The 13408-nt window shown below is 52.1% G+C and overlaps 1 protein-coding gene across 8 annotated transcripts in view; it reads left to right on the top strand.

The window, feature by feature from the left end:
• RAP1GAP2 (RAP1 GTPase activating protein 2) overlaps nt 1-13408 on the top strand; it is a 216333-nt gene that overhangs the window by 124658 nt on the left and 78267 nt on the right. The gene's annotated exons all lie outside the window — the stretch shown is intronic.

Consider the following 13408-nt stretch of genomic DNA (forward strand, 5'->3'; position numbering starts at 1 on the left):
CATGTAGGAAAAAAAATGACACATGCGAGCTTCCAGCCCTGATTGAGTTGTCCAGTCTTTCTTTCAAAGGAGGTGCCATTGCCTGTCTCCGTCACAAGTGGTTATCTTCCTCCTGTCTGACCTGAATCTTTCTTGCTGCGATCTCAGCCTGCTGGCTCTCAACTTGGCCGGTAGGGAGACAGCCAAGCGGGTCATCAGGTCGATAATGCATCAAATCCTGGTGATCTGTTTTTAACAAATCGCATTCTAAGGTGTCACCATGTCTGTCCCAGGACCATGTTCTCATGCTTGCTGTTAGGGTGGACTGTCTGTTGTGGGTATGGGGTCACCTGGAGGTGAGGATAGGGAGGGGTGAGAGGGGGTGGGGGCAGGCGCGGGAGGCCCATCAATGTGCTGAGACTGGCCGTACTTAGATAACCCTCCCCAGGTGACCTGCCTGGCACAGAAAGTCCCCCTCCTGGTCCCTCAGGTCAGATAGTGTTGCCTGGCTACGGGGCAGCCAGCGCGGCTCTGGCAGGGAGAGTAAACAGGCGCACATGTTTAAAATTCAATATCCCTGGGAGGGTAAACACCCGATCATGGCCTTCCAGCCCACCGATAATCTCTAATTCTCCTCGCTTCGTGAGAGACAGAGAGAGAGAGAGTGTGTGTGTGTGTGTGTGTGTGTGTGTGTGTATGTGTGTGTGTGTGTGTGTGTGTTAGGGTGGGGGTGGGGTGGCACTGCACAGAGACCCAGATGGTCTCTTCTGGGAACTGGCCATCAGCTGTTGTGAGGGATCGGCAGGGGTCAGAGAGTTACAGCCTCAGCCCCATGAGGACCGTCACCCTGGTCACCCGGGCAAGACTCCCGGGAGCCCCTGAGGGTAGCCTGGACTCCTCGTGGAATGGAACCATTGAGGGCCCGGGGATCTGGGGGCAGCTGGCCCAGACTCTGTTTGGACTGCAGAGAGATCGCTGTGGTGGGCTGGGTCCCTGTGGAAGGCGTGAAGCACGTGGGCCACCCAATATTGTGGAAGAGTGGGGGTTAAAATTGACAATCTGCTGGCCAACTGGGTATCTCGTGAGGGACTGTCTGACCAGAGGGAAGGATGCCTTTTTCCAACTGGTCCAGCCAGAGGGGTGCCCTGTTTTAATTCACACAAAGGCACTTTGTAGGTGAGCTTTGGTCCTGCGAAAGGGAAACTCATTGTGCTGGTTGAGTCCTCAAGACCTCCTGCGGGATGCTGAGCATCACATGGCTTGTTCCTAGGCACGCCACTTGCCTCCTGAGGAGGAGCACCAGTCCTAGCAGCTGTGGGATGGAGGGCAGGTGGGCAGACTTACTCCCTCTGTGTGGGGTGGGAAAGTGGGCCAGCATCCTCTTAGATGCAGATACAAAAATGGCTGCTTGCGGCATCTCCCAGCACTTAGAGGGGGAGACCCTGGGGTGGGGCCCTAGTGAGGTCATTTCTGGCCAGCCTCACTAGATGGTAATGGGCGGTCTACAGCCAATGAGGCGGATTATTTTCCCTGCATGCATTTTGTGCTTGCTCCTCTTCTGTTGCTTCGGCTTCTTCCTTGCACCCCCACCCCACAACCTTCCTCCTTCTTTCTAAATCTCTTCAATCAAAGGTGCAGCTTGGACATCACCTCCCCCATGAAGCCTTCCTTGAATGCCCCTAATAGGAGTTTGTTGCTTGCTCTCCTGCATGGGAGCACCTTACAGGTAGAAGTGCCAGCGAAATCCTTTCATTCACTTGGCAAATATTTATTGATCACCTGCCATGGATTGGGAACTGCTTTAGGGCCCAGGGACACAGCAGTGAGCCTGGCAGGCATGACTGCTGCCTTCACGGAGCTTGCTGTCCAGTGAGGGAGGTGGATGGTAGGTAAGAAAGTCGTCAGACAACAGCAACTTCTGATCAGTGCTCTGAAGAGAGACACAAACTTGTGTTTGTGGGGTGGGCATCATTTTAAGGGTGCTCTTTGAGAATACGGTGTCTGTGGGAGGGAGAAATGGTTTTGCCTGTGTTTCAAGGAAGACCTGGAGGAGGTAACATTTAGGCTGAGCCCTGAAGACCCTGATGTTGGGATAGATTGAAGGCAAGTGGAGAAAGGAACGACAGAGGATAAGATGGTTGGATGGCATCACTGATTCAATGGAAGTGAATTTGAGCAAACTCCGCGAGATGGTGAAGGACAGGAAAGCCTGGCGTGCTGCAGTCCATGGGGTCACAAAGAGTCAGACATGACTGAGTGACTGAACAACAGCTGAAGATGAGAAGGAATGCCCATGTGAAGAGATGGAGGTTGTCTGGATGCTGGAAATAACAAGTGCAAGGCACTGAGGCAAGGAAGAGTTGATGCTTTGCTTTTTGTTTCCTTTTTAATCTTTTGCTGTGCCACACAGCATGTAGGATCTTAGTTCTCCAACAAGAGATCAAACCTGTATCCCCTGCATTGGCAGTGTGGAATCATAACCACTGGACCCCCAGGGAAGTCCTGGGTGCGTGCTTTTTCTTTTTTCTTTCTCCTTTTTCCTGAAGTATAGTTGATTTACAATGTTGTGTTAGTTTCAGGTGTACAACAAAGTGATTCGGTAATAAATAAATATACATACATATTTATATAAAATGTATATATATGGATACATTTTATACATATGTAACATAGATATGGGAATATAAAATGTATGCATATATATGTTCTTTTCCAGATTCTTTTCCATTATAGGTTATTACAAGACATTGACTGTGGTTCCCTGTGCAGCAGGACCTTGCTGTTCATCTGTCTGAGCTTTTGAAGAACACAAAGGAGGCCTGTGTGGCTGGAGTAGGCTGAGCGAGGGGAGGCTGCCGAGAGGCAGAGTGTGCCAGTGCTGTGGGTCTTGAGAAGGGTTTGGAACCTGATTAGCAGGGCGCTGTGATTCATCTCTGACTGCCGCGTGGCAAGAGCAACAGTGGAAGGAGGGAGACCAGATTGGAGGCTGTTGCTCTAGTCCAGGCAAAAAAATGAAGGGGACTTGAACCCAGGGTGGGGGCTGGCTGTTGGCAGTGGAGATGGAGAGATAGGAAGGGATTAGGGTTATGGTGAGAGAGTCAGGACCATGGGAGGTGCTGGTGGGTTGGACCTGTGAGGTGATGGAAGGGAGGGATCTCGATGTCTCGTCATCCCAGGTGGGGCTTGAGCGATGGGTAGGTTTGGGTCCCATCTTAATGAGAAGGAGAAGCCCGCAGAGAGACGGGTTCGGAAGAGCAGATCAGGAGCTCTATATTGGACATGCTGAGTTTGAGATGCCCATGACTGCAGATTTGCTAATTTGGAGATCCAAGGAGAGGTCAAGGTTAGAGACATTCAGGTGGAGGTAGCAGTGTGCAGCTGGAATTAAATTCCAGACGGATGGTTAAGTACCTTGGGAAGGCAGCAGAGACAGAGATGAGGGGAGATCCCAGCCTGAGCCTTGAGGGTCTCCAAGAGGGAGAGGAGGAGCCTGCGAGGAGAGCTGAAGGAGACCCCGGTACCCTCAAAGGAGGAGGCAGTAGTACTGAGGATGAAGATGAGGGCAGAAGTTCTTCTGGGCTTTGGCAACATGGAGGTCAGTGGTGACCTTGACCAGAGCAGTTACAGGGGAGCTATGGGGCCAGGTTGATTGATGGATGGAGGTGGGAAGACAGTCACGTAAGAGGTACAGAATTCTGCAGGGCTGACCAGAGTGGCCACGTGTAGAAAGATGGTGTTTCTGTCTGCTCCAGCTGGAGCCGGGGTCTCCTGTGTGCACGGCCAGGCGCACAGTCCTCCTGGTGCCAGGACCCCATGACCACCTTGCCCCACGAAGGCACCAGGCTCTCTTCACAGCTCAGCACATGGTTTCCCAGGGCAGAACATATCCAGGCTGCCTGGTGATTCCAGGAGGGGATGGTCATGAGGGTCAGAGACCAGCCTGAGCTGTACACGTTCAACCAAAATCCTGAACACACCTTCCTTCTGCGGTGGGGATGGCCTGTCCTTTAGGCCTGGGAGAGCAGGGTCATGATTTCACCTCCTGGCGGCCCTTTGGGACTGGTCACTCTCAGGGCTCCAGTTCACTCTCTCCTCTGGATAGCTGGCCAGAGGAATTCCCAGTTCAGTGTAAACGGGGCTGTGTCTTGGGACCAGAGCACATCACCTGCCCTCTGGGGAGCTGAGAGGGGCCTGGAAATGTGTCTGGGGCTGTCTTGGCTATATCCATCTAAGGAGCTGGGAGCTGTCTTGGTTCTCCAGGTGGACCTGCCATACTGCTCACCTGGCCCCCTTGTGGCCTCTGCCGTCAATACCAGGCTGGGGGAGGGAGAACTGGGGAGCAGTGACAAATCCACCAGCTGCCTGCTAAGCCATCTGGGTCAGGCTGCTAGGAGCTGGGGCCCCACCACTGTGCCCACTGCCATCCTCGCTGCTTGGGTGCCCCTGGAGACCTCCTTAGGGGAGACCAGGCCTCGGTCAGGATGAGTTCCATGCTCGCAGCATCACAGGCTCCTCTGCTGTTTTGGTCCTGCCCTGGTGGCTTCAGGGAAGGCCTGGAAGGTGATATCAGCCCTCGAGCCAGGTGCTGGCACCACTTCCAAAACATCCACTGGATGCACGGAAGGATCTCTTCTGGTGGGAAAGGAATGGACTGTGAGAAGCAGGCTGAGGTCTCTAACTCCGCACCTCCTTCACTCACCTCCTTTGTTGCCAGTCTGCTTTTGAGGAGGGGACCACTGGGCAGGCAGATTGCAAATGGCAACAGATAACTGTCTATGGCAGGAGGGCGTGTGCAGCCGGCTAATGGTCCTGGCCTTGGGGGCTTATGAGGACCCTTCCCAAGGACTGGGTGTGTGTGTTTGCATGAATGAGTGTTTATGGTGTGTGGGGTGAATGTGAACGTTTGGGTAGGTCTTTGTTGTACCATCATGTTTCAGGGTGCTGTATGGGGGGTGGGTGCTGGGGGACTCTGCATTGGTGGGAATATTTTTTGCCTTTTGAAGGCCTGCATTTGCCCCAGCACCCCGTTTTATTAGTCCCAGCTGGCACAAGGGGGCAGGACAATCGTGTTATTTGACATATGGCTTAGGGGGAAGAGAGCTGCTTAGCGTCACAGTCCCCCGCACTGTATACGTGTAATTAGGCTCTTGGAGCTCAGGGACTGATTGTAAGATTGCTCGGGACCGAAGCGTTTATTTAGGTGATCATTAACGAGAAGATGGGGAAGGAAGAGAACATGCAATTTGCAAACATGCCCTGCCTGCAGGTTAGTCTGAAATGAAACTCCCAGCAACCTCCCTCCTGCCATCTCCTGCCTTCTGGAGAATCTTTTAGGGGCTGCCCAGGGTTGAGACTAGTTCCCAGGTGGCGCTAGTGATGAAGAACCTGCTGGCCAATGCAGGAGACAAAGAGAGGCTGATTAATCCCTGGGTTGGGGAGATTCCCTGGAGGAGGACATGGCAACCCCCTCCAGTATTCTTGCCTGGAGAATCCCCATGGACAATAGGAGCCTGGTGGGCTACAGTCCGTAGAATTGCAAAGAGTCAGACATGACTGAAGCGACTTAGCACGCATGCAGCACGCACAGGGTTGAGATGGGGGTGCCTTGGACGGCATCTCCTGGGGAGCATCTGGGAGCAGGAGCCCCCAAAGTTGCCAGTTTCCCATGACTTCTTTCCTGATTTTGCCCTTTGCTCAGCCCAGAACAAAGCATGTATTGATTTATTCGGTTCTCAGCCCTGAACATCTGATGAGAGTTGGCTGTGTGCTAGGCAAGTACTGGCTCCAGCAAAATCCCAGTAACTTATGGTCCTGGGTGGAGGAGAGTGCTAACAGGAAGAGCCCAGATAAATTCAGACTCAGATAATCTCTAAATCTTGTTTTGCCACTTACTAACAGTGCTGGTGTGGGCAGGGGGGATGGGGAGCTTTGCTTTATAGTAGACGTGGGTCAGTTGGGACAATTTGTAGGCTGGAAGGTGCTGGGGGAGGCACATAGCTTGCTGCTGGCTATAGGGCATCCAGTGGTCCCTCTGGGGCAACAGCTCAGCGGCGATGGAGGGGAAGGGAGAGCAGCCACCTTCATACTCTGTAATGAGCGTGGAAACGGAGGAGGCACAGAGATGGGAGAGACCCGCTGAGAAGGTTGGTATATGGCGTATATCTTGGTATATGGCACCTCCTACTTTAGAAATAGGTGAGGTTGCGCCCTGGCACTCACTCAGTCTTGCCTGAACCGCCCTGGGCGTGAACTGGATAGTGAGAATAGGATGAATGTTTATTTTGGAGATGAGTGAACAGACCTCTGATCACAGTCACGTGACGCCGCTGGTGGACGCCTCCCCAGTGGTAGCCGATCATGTTCACGAGTCCCTGAGATGATGCTAGACTCTGCCAGGAGGACGGAGACACTCTTGTGGATGGGTAGGGGAGCTGGAAGGGAGCCTTGGGCAGGGGGCAGCTTCTGGGATCAAGGAAGGAGAGTGGAGTCTGCTGGGGGGGGCGGGGCTGCAGGTTCCATGTTTGCCATGTGACCTGTTCTCTGTGAGTCGAAAACCCAGGAGCTTCTGCAGCCACTTTTGTCTCCCAGGTACATGTCAGGGCTGGGATTGAGGGAGGAGGCTAATTGGTCCCACAGTCCTTAGTGCTTGGTTCTTTTATTTTTTTAATTGAAGTATAGTTGATTTACAATGTTATGTTAGCTTCAGATGTACAGCAAAGTGATTCATACATACATATATATATATTAATATGTTGTTAGTCACTCAGTCATGTGTGATTCTTTGCAACCCCATGGACTATAGTCCTCCAGGTTCCTCTGTTCATGGGATTTCCCAGGCAAGAATACTGGAGTGGGTTGCCATTCCCTTCTCCAGGGAATCTTCCGGACTCAAGGATTGAACCTGGGTCTCTTGCATTGCAGGCAGATTCTTTACCATCCGAGCCACCATATTATGTATTAATATTCTTTGGTTCTTAAAACTCATTTGATGGGCGGAGAGATGGAGAGGTGATGGCAGGGCTTCTGCTGCTCTTGCTCCAAACCTCAGAGTCCTGGTATGTCGGTAACAAGGCTGCAGGAAAATAGGCAGGATCTGGAAGCCAGGGAAGAAGGAGAGGGTAAGTGGGAAGGATGCTGGCTATGCAGGAACCTTGCCTGGGGAACAAGGGCCACCAAGGAGTGAGGAAAGAGAGAGCCACGCTTCTGACACTCAGCCAGACACCCACCCACCCGAGCCAGTTAGGAGAGACAACAGCCGTGGAGCGCCAGCCACTGCATTTCAGGGACAAGGGGGTTGGGAGGGAAGCAGACATTTTTCTAGGAGGCCAACACTGTCTTTTGGTCCTACCTTCTCAGCTTCAGTGTTGCTTTATTTCCTATTCCTCTGGACAGACGTGAGCAGGGGGACCTGGGCCTCTTGCCTGGACCACAAGTATGGTCACTGGTGAGACCAAAGCCAGAATAACCCCCTCCTCACTCTCCTGCCATGATGCCTTTGTTGAGGCTGTTGTCTCCCCCAGGGTACTTAACCCTCCAGTTCATCCTGTGGTGGACCCATCAAGGCTTATCTCTGATCATCTGATCAGGTTCATAGACTGTTTTTCCAGTGCCCCCACGGTGAGGCTCGGAACTGAAGCTGACCCCAGCTTTATTGGAAGACTAGAAGTTTCAGGTCACAGGCTCAATCAGAAGCAGAAGGTCTGTGGACTGGCACCCCAAAGCCTGACTTGGAGAGCCTCCAACGGTGTGGACACTGTGATTCCTTCACCAGTGCCGGGCTGTGAATCTTGTGGTTGCAAGGGAGGGACAGCTTGGAAGCAGCAGTGCCAATGATTTCCTAGAAAACGGGGCTGGAGTGCTCCAAGGCAGCCACACGCTTACAGAGCCCCTTGCAAATACCCACAGGGTCTACTGGTGTCGCTCATAACTGCTGATGATGCCCCTCGTCATCTCCTTTTCACCCTGTTTACCCTGGAGGTTGGTACAGTGCTTTCCAGCTTACAAAGCACGTTCTCAAACCGCCCTGGTTCTCACAGACACCCTGGAAGAGAAGAACTATTTTGCCCACTTTAGAGATGAGAAAATTGAGTCTTAGAGAAATGCGGCATTCCCCTTAGCCAGCTGGTGAGACACAAACTTGAGGCAGACAAAATTTCGAGTTAGCACTCGTTTCTCCTACTCAGAGAAATAATTACTGAGTACAGATAATTACTGCGTATCTACTACTGTATTTCATTGTTTCGAAGACACGTTTCCCCTCTCTCTCATTTAATATCTCTGGACTCAGGCTGCATTCCCCTAGCAATAGTTTGCAATTGGTTGTGTTTTTGCTTTGTTTGTGGTATACGAAGTAAAGTATCTCTTATGATGGATGTCATTCAAGATTTGATGAAATGTGGCGTGTATAGTATGTGTAGACATAACTTCTGCTGGCCAGGAGTTCTAAGTTTAGGGGAAAGATCAGACAGTCCTAGGAGCCATTCAGATAAAGCAGAATATTAGGGGAATTTCCTCATGGTTCAGTGGTCAGGACTTGGTGCTTTAACTGAAGCAGGGCAGTGGGTGGGGGCAGGGGGCGCCCAGGTTCGATTCCTGGTCGGGGAACTAAGATCCCACAAGCCATGTGGTGCAGCCCCAAACCCAAACAAGCAACAAAAAAACAAAACAAAATATGATACCCAGATTAAGTCACATGCCCTGGGGATTCTGGCTGAGAGGTTTCAGAAAGATTTGAGAGAGGTTGGCAGGGGTTTGAGTATCCTGCTTCTCATGGACCAGCCAGGTACCTGAGCCCTGTTAGTGTGGTGGTTCAAAGCTTGGATGCTGCAGGCTGTCTATGTTTGTATCGATGATGTGGCCTGTTGCCTAGATACGTAACCCTCAGCCTCAGTTTCTGCATCTGAGAATGGGGATGGTAACAGTGACTGCCTCTTGGGTGGTCTTGGGGATCAGCTAAGAGGACGCACGTAAAGTACTTTGTCAGGGGCCTGGCACCCGTAGTGAGAGCTCAGTAAACGTCAACTGCTCCTGTCACAAAATTAATCCTATAAATCCGATAGATTCAGAGCCGGCCGACGTGTGTTGATCAATGACTGTTCCTGTATTAGGTGCGTTCACATTTGTCATCTCATTTCATCGTCACTGGGAAGATGGGTATCATCATTCCAGCTTTACAAATGAAGAGGATGGGGCCCGAGGTCACAGCTGGCCAGAGCTGGGCTGGAATTTGGATCCTGGTCTGTCTGGTTCCCAGTCCCGTACTCTTTCAACTGGACTAGAGCTGCCAGCGAAAAATTACATGTGAGGGAGGAAACCCTGCTGATCCCAGTGTCCTTGCTGCGGGCAGGTTTTTGATAATCAGATTACTGTTGGGTGCTCTTAGTAGTGGCTTTTCTGGCGCTGAAGGAAGAGAGCCCTCATTCAGAGGCGTGGGGGCTAATTTGACAGACGGGAAATGCGCGCCAACCTTAACCTCCCCTTCCCGGCTCCCAGCGGGCAGCGGGCACTTTTGCCCCACCTGGACAGCTGTTGGTCTCTCTGGTCCTCGTTCCTTCTTCTGTGCTTGCCTGTCCTTGGACTCACTCTTGTGGTGTGTGGGTTCCCCCATCCCTCACCCACCCTGGAGAGGCTGCCAGCGTGGGGTCATACTACCACACCACTGCTCATGACCCTGCCAGGGGAGGCTGAGGGCCTCCTCGTGTCTGGAGTCTCCTTCCTGCCCCTTGAGTTTAGCGCAGACACACTTACCTTCTGTCCCTCCCTGACCCCCTCTTCTCCCCTGTTTTCTCCACCACATCCTGTCTTTCACCTACAATGCTTGGCTCTGCTACTAACAGGCCATGTGACCTTAAGCAGGTCAGTTGCTGTCTCTGAGCTTTATTTCTCACCCCCTGGGTTAATCTAGGGGTCAAGTGGGAGGTAGTGGGAATGAACCCTGGGCCTGGATATTGACTCATGTTCTATTGCTATGTGTCCTTAAACGCAGGACTTGCTCTTTTTGTACTGCCATATCTCTATCTGCAAGATAAGGAAAGTAGCTCTTTTGGGAAGGCCCCTCCTTTGCAGTGGGGCTTCACTGGTGTTTCAGTTGTAAAGAATCTACCTGCTAATGCAGGAGACAAATGTTCGATCCCTGGGTTAGGAAGATCCCCTGGAGAAGGAAATGGCAAGTCACTCCAATGTTCTTACCTGGAAAATCACATGGACAGAGGAGCCTTGCAGGCTACAGTACATGGGGTCGCAAAGAGTCAGACACAACTTAGCAGCTAAACAACCACCACGCTCCTTTGCAGCACAGACATTGTCTGCTCCTCTGTGGGTCCGTGCAGGCATCGGCTCACCACCATGACTGCTCCTCTTTTACTGGGTTCTATATATTTACTACTGTGATTATCTTAGTCACTAGATGGAAGTCAGTTCTTTTATTCGGTCCTTCAGTCATCAAATATTTATTGAGCACCTATGTGCTGGATGCTGAGGTTAACAGATGAAGTGGGGGAAACAGATAGTTAAATGAAAAATTAGAATGCAGAGATAAGTCACCCAATAGGGCACATGCTGGATGCTTATGGAAGTACTACTTGGGGGAGGGGTGGATGCTGGGAAGGCTTCCTAGAGGAGGTGATCTCCTAGCTAAGGCCTGAAGGACAAGTAGGAGTCAACCATGTCAAGGGGAGTGGGTAGAAAAGAGGAGAGGAACTGAAGCTGATCTTCCGAGGGTCCGCAGCCCTGAGTTAGTGCCAGGCCCAGAGGGGATCAGTAAGTCATTGCCTGTCTCTTTCCTTCCTCCCTGCCTCTGGATGCATTTCTGCACGGAGGCAGAGGCTTGGGACCACAAGGCTTCCTGTACTGGGTCCTGGAATGCTGTGGCCAAGCAGATGGCATGTCCTGGACAGCCTGGCTGCAGGGTGGGGTAGGGGTGGGGCCCCGGTATTGACTCACGGGCCCAGAGCAGGAATGCAGATGAGCCAGAAGCAGGTGTGCAAGGATGTTGAGGACACAGGAGCCTCATCCAGGGTTCCTTTCTCCAGGGGCAGGAGAGAAGGGCTCATTAGGGACAGCCCAGTGGGGCCCCTTTAGGGACAGGGAGGGTGGTGAGCTTGACCACTCCTTTCTCCTGACATGGACTTCTCTATCAGGTTTGTAAGAGCTGGAAGGGACACTGCCAGCCTTCTCCACGGCCAGGGTTTCCTCTGGCACGTGATGCCTCAAGATGTGTGAGATGGCCCAGTTCACATCCTAGGACCCTGCCCCCTTCCCCCTTCCCTGACCTTCATTGTCACTTGATGCCCCCAGGGATGGACTCATGCCAAGACCTTCTCTGACCTCGATTGAGCTGTGTCCTCTCCCAATCCCCGGGGACATATCCTGGTCTCTCTGATCTCCCGTGGATGCTGTTGGGGTTTCTGGGCTCAAGCCAGCGTAGGATGGGACTGCACTGGACAGAGCGGGTGGGCTGTGTGTTTGGCGGCAGGCTGAGCTGGAGGAGGGAAAGCAGAGATAGGATCGGCTTCCCGGGGACTTCCCTCGTGGTCCAGTGGTTAAGACTGTGCTTCTGATGCAAGGGGCACGGGTTTGATCCCTGGTAAGGGAACTAACATGCCACATGCTACATGGCACGCCAAAGAATAAAAAAGATGAGCTTCTGGGCGGGGCTGAGCAGGTGCTGGGGTACTTTTCACACTGTCCCTGGGGGCCGGGGCATGAGGAGTGAGCACTGGGGGAAGGAATGAAGATCATCATAGTGGCCATATACTGACGGTGTTTGCCTCACTTTCCCATATCCTACTCTACAGCTACTGTGTAAAGTGGGTCAGATTTTGTCCATTTTACAGATGTGGAAACTGAGGCTCAGTGGCTGAGCAACCAGCCCGCACAGCTTGTGAGTAGCAGAACTTTGACTTAAAGCCTTGTCAGCTATGCACGCTGTCTAAGGGCTATTTCTTCCACACCATGCCACCTTTTTTTGAGGGATTTAAAAATTCATTCCCTTCCTTTTGAGCTGAGACGTTACTTTGCTTCCAGAGCTGGAAGGGCACCAAGGACTATGGATGGATATTAAATGTGATGTGTTTGTTAGTGTTGGAAGAGACTCCGAGACCCAGGTGAGCCCTGGACTGAGCTCTGGGGCCTGGTTTCTTCCTCTGTTAACAACACAGCGCTTGGTGCCTCTGGGCCTTGGACTGTAGATGCAGTACAAGTCTTCTCAAGCCATTTACTTTCCTTATTTTTTATTTTTCTTGTGGGATAGCCACAAGACGTGAGGACTGCTCTCTTTTTTAAGGCACGTTAAAAAAAATTTTAAACCAAAGTAATACCTTACAATGATTGAAAAAACAAAACCTAGAGTGTTTGGTGAAAGAAAGCCGTTCACCATGCCTCTGTTCCCTCCTCCCAGGTGGTGACGGTTTAGTTGCTAAGTCGTGTCCGACTTCCCCACCCAGGGATCGAACCTGAGTCTCCTGCATCGGCCGGCAGATTCTTTACTGGCTGAGCCACCGCGGATGCCCTCCCTCTTACTAGACCCACCCGCAAAGGAACCACGTCTTCCTCTTTTAGCTGTTTCTTCAAATCTTTGAGTAGGAGATCTGGGGCTCTATGGGGACCACGCGAATGCCTATAAGATGCAGGCAGCTGCTTTCTTTCTACTTCATTTTTATTCTTCTTATACATAGGACTTCTTAATTCGCAGATGGGGAAACTGAGGTCCCAAGCCACTGGGGCCTGCCCTGAGTCCCACAGCATCCTGTGCCCCCGTCCTGTCTCCCGTCACACATCACAGGCCAGCAGCATTGAGAAGTCACTCAAGATGAGGATGGGAGGGGGCTTCCCTGGTGGCTCAGTGATAAAGGATCGGCCTGCCTATGCAGGAGACACAGGTTCAGTTCCAGGTCGGGGAAGATTCCACCCACGTGCCATGGAGCAACTAAGCCCATGCACCACAGCTATTGAGGCTCTGCTCTAGAGCCCAGAGCCGTAACTAGTGAAGCCTGTGTGACCTGGAACCTGTGCTCCACAGCTCCTGAGTCTGCACTCTAGAGCCTGTGGCCCCAGCTACTGACGCCCTGGTGCCCTAGGGTCCATGCTCCACAGCAAGAGAAGCCCCTGCACGGAGAAGCCCAGGCACTGCAACTACAGAAAAATCTGTGCGGCAATGAAGACCCAGCACAGCCTAAATAAATAAATGAAATTAAACAAAAAGATAAGGCTGGGGGGACAGTAATGCTTCCAACACCCCCAAATGAGCCTCCCCTGACAACCTACGGCGCCTCTCCCCTGGGGAGACCTCTTGCTCTCACTACATATGCTATGCGGTGGCTCCACCAGCTCTGGGTTCCCCAGAAAAACAACAGTGGCAAAGGAGGGGTCAAAGGTCAGGTCCGGTCAATGTGGAATGACAGCTCCGGGCGGACACCCAAGTCCTGCAGTT

Source organism: Cervus elaphus, chromosome 5 (assembly GCF_910594005.1).
Source record: "Cervus elaphus chromosome 5, mCerEla1.1, whole genome shotgun sequence".
In the NCBI taxonomy this organism is placed as follows: domain Eukaryota; kingdom Metazoa; phylum Chordata; class Mammalia; order Artiodactyla; family Cervidae; genus Cervus; species Cervus elaphus.